The sequence below is a fragment of the Frankliniella occidentalis genome, unplaced genomic scaffold (genome assembly GCF_000697945.3).
Source record: "Frankliniella occidentalis isolate FOCC.00 unplaced genomic scaffold, Focc_3.1 Scaffold39, whole genome shotgun sequence".
Taxonomy (NCBI): domain Eukaryota; kingdom Metazoa; phylum Arthropoda; class Insecta; order Thysanoptera; family Thripidae; genus Frankliniella; species Frankliniella occidentalis.
In genome coordinates, this window is record NW_026267169.1 from 1572502 (window position 1) to 1576489 (window position 3988).

Here is a 3988-nt window from a genome sequence, read left to right on the forward strand (position 1 = left end):
GTGGTTATTATATCTATCATGATGAGAATATCGACAAATGGTGCGAAGAAGAAGAAGAAGAAGAAGAAGAAGAAGAAGAAGAAGAAGAAGCGTACACGCGTGACAAAAGGGTTGCAATTAACGCACAGTCGAGGAGAGCCCACCGCCCCATATGAAATTCATATTTTACGCGCGGTCGCCTTGTAAGCTTGGCGGCGTGGCGCGGCGCACAGAAGCCCACGGGCAGGCAGGCATAGGCGGCGGGCCGCGCTCATCAAGCTGTGTGATCCCTGTAATGAGTGCGAGAGAGACGGCGAGGCGGGGAGACCTCCATGTCCGATGAGACCCCGCGGGCCGGGACCTTCCGTGGAGCTCACGCTCGCTGCACTAACTTAAATTCCCTTGTCATCGCGCTGCTCTCACGTCTCAGCAAACAGCTCATCGCGCTTATGAAAATTGCGGTTTTGTTTCAAGTGCGAGGCGGTGATCATTACCGGCGCCAGTGGCGAGCGAAAATGAGAAGCTCGAGACATTTTCTGCACGTCCATTGAAATAAGTTGTGTAGAGCGTTAAAGATGGAACGGTACACTGATGAATAAAGTGTTCAACTAGTGTGCACATGCACGTGCTCAACACCATGTTGCACACCTTTAGGTGTTTGACAGGATGTTTGAATACTTCGAAGTGTTCAACAAAAATTTGAACACTTTGATGTATCCAAAGCTTCATAGCCAACACTTTCAACTATACTGCTAAACACTTTCTAGTATTCAAATACCCAGTCAAACACTAGAAAGTGTGCAACATAGAGTTGAGCACGTGCATGTGCACGCCAGTTGAACTCCTTCTTCGCACCAGTGTACTCAAAGCGCAATAAATAGACGCAGGTCGGTAGCTAAATGACCCAAACGGCCCAAAAATGAACTTCTGCTCCCCAGCTCGGTACTTTATTTATCGCTCCCTAGCCCTGATTTCTCTCCCTCTCTCTACGCGCAAACAAACAATCTCGTACCTGTAAATCATGTGGATGGGACCCAAAACCAGCAGCACGCCTCTCCGCAAGGATCTGTCTCGCTCCCTCCCTCGCAGATCCACATATCCCTATCCGGGTGTGCGAGAGAAGCAGATAGAGGGAGAAAGAGGGACGCAGAGCCCATTTTTCCTCCCCCCTGAGCTCAACAAGTACTGTCCACCCCTTGCAAGTTGTCGCAATTCTCACTGACCCCAAATCCACCCTCCCGCCAAATGGTCCTGCGGGGGCGAGGGAGGCAGCAGGGGCGCTGGAGCAGTCGCAGCCCCGAGCGCAGCCCCCGCGGCCCGCCACACCCCATCTGTTATTTCACAGCACAAAAATGTGTGGTTAGGTGCGCGACACGCGCAGCAGGCTCGTTTCCTGGAGGCCCCGTCGTCCTTTCCCTTTCCCTCCACCTCCCCCCTCGCCTCTCCTGCGCCGCCACCGCTCAGCCGCTGCAGCCCAGCCACGGCCGGAAGGCTGCGTTTATCAGGGGAAGTTCGCCTCAGAGGTCTCAAGCCCCGCAGCAGCGCCCAAACGCCATTGTAAATCCCTCTCTCGCGATCGGTCGCGGGACACCCGGCGGCGACCGCGAAATGAGAAGAAAAACGCTGTCCGAGGAAGTTGCCCCAGCCGGAATAATAATTTTTTATTTTTTTTTTGGAATCGGAAAAAAATAGCAAAAAATCAAAAAGTATTGTGTAACACATGAAGCGAAAGGCACATGAGGTATGACTGGCTTCTGTCCACAATGATAATGACCAATCGACCAACCAGCCACCCAGCCAGCAGCGGCAGCCAGTGAATCAATCAGATCTAGATCGAACGTCACAACAATAATGTCATCCATGCATACAGTATTGCTTGTGTCGGGGGTCGCTCTGCTTTGTGCCGGTGCGGTGTAGCCGACCAGTCCAGGAGCTGCCACGCGGTGAAAGGGGGAGGATTGGTGGTGAGGGGGTGGGGGAGCAGGGGGACTGATATCTCGTAATGCATTGTCATATTTGAAGAGCACCCCATAATGGGCTGCTTGAACAGGCCGCCTCCTGCGGCGTCCTGTCCGCTAACCAGAGGATTATTTCTGCCGCTCGGCTCCGCTGCTTATTTTAGTTCCTAGTCCAAAAGAAGCCGCCGCCGTCCTGTCAAACACTTTCGTCGATAGGACTGCTAAGTGTGGTTTACTATGTCGTCGCAAGGCACTGGAATTATTTTTATGAAACATGCTGAAAAGGCTACAGTTCACATGTTCAGACAAAACGACCTAAAGAGACATCACACTCCGCTTTGCCTCTGCTGCTCCACCCAACTCGACGCCCCGTCTGCAGGCAGGGGGCTCTAAGCCGACCATTGTTCATATCGGGAGCGACCATTTGTCGTCGCCATCTTCCTCTCTGTACAACGGTGGCAAAGATTATTGGGGATTCGTGATTATATACCAGTCGCGTCGGTCCGTGCGGGTCAGCGGCAACGCACCGGCCCGGCGCGGCAGGGGAGACAACCATGTTAATGCAGCTGTCAACAAGGGGCCACACTGTTAGAAGTATGCTGCTTCATTAAGAGTGGCAAATGTTAGTGTTCTGTGTTGTAGAGATCGCAGAGAGATTTTAAAAGAAACATCCGTTATAATCAGTCTGTTTCTATTCGTCATCGACGTAAGTAGATGGTAAAACTACGCTAGGTAGCATTTGAGAGTGCGATGTCCTTATTTTCGAAACTCTAACTGAAGATGTTCCATTCTCATTTCAAAAGAGGACAATTGAAAAAGTGAAAAGAATGGGGTTCGATCGAAGTCTGGAGATATCGGTCACGCGCCGTACATACATCGTTATAACAAGGACGTCAGTTACGAAACGCTTTTCCAAATCTGTCATGGCAATTTGCGGAGTAAAGAGAAGGCGAGCGCAAACGATCTTTATCAGCAACGACTAAAATTATTATTGTAAAGCGAGAATCATCACGTGTGCGAATGGTGCGGGGAAGGGGGAGAAATGCAACAGACTATCACAAAGGCTCTCCCGTGTGTGAATGCGGCCCCGTGTGTGAGTGTGCATGATAGGTGCACGGCAGAGCCAGAACCTCCACCATCATGCATCCCATGTATCATTCCGGATTAGCATCAACGGGACTCAACTCGGCGTGAATTTGAGTGGTTATGATGAGCGAGTAAGATAGAGTAAAAAGCAGTATGTGCCATCCATCTGGCATTGATAGTGCGGGAGCGGGGTGGAGGAGGACGACGAAGGGTTCAGGAAAAAGGTTTTATCTGCGGCATTGTTTGAAAGGGTAGCGCACTCAGCGGTAGCGGCAGTGGTTACCTTTATTGTTGTGGCGGTGGAAGTGGACGGTAACAATCATTATCTCCCGCCTGGTAAAACGAAACGATAAAGATATTGCACTATGCCGCCGCCATTATTGTGGTGGTGACGCGGACAGACTGTTATCACCTGTGCGGCCGCACCCGTCGGCCAGCAGCACCAGCGCGGCACCGCCAAAAGAGCGAGAAAAATACACCAAAATGCAAAGGAAAGTAACGTCACTGTTCAACTTTTCAACGTGAGGAGGCGGTGCTGTGAAACGCGCATTTGTTACAAATTCGAGAAGATCGACATTGAAGTAAAACGCTTGGCCGCGTTCAAAAGCACAACCGCAGGGCAAAGCGAAGAGAGATGCGCCAACTTCCTGGTACTGGCTAGCCATCGCGGGGCATCTGGACAGGGGGTTGCATGGTGATAACGATAAAGGCATAGGAGCCGATCCACCTGCCACACGATAGTAGCGGCAATATCACTCAAACCAAGCAAACACACGCACCCACGCACACGTTTGGTCGTAATATTGGGCGGCGTGGCATACATGGAGAGAGTTGTATAGTTTACTCACAGAGGACCGCGCACACGTCTGGTCTGGCCAGCAGACGGTCAAGGAGTAAAACGGTCCGATTCCATAAACACGTGAAACACGAGCGTAAACATTATCGTGCACAGAGCATTGATTGAC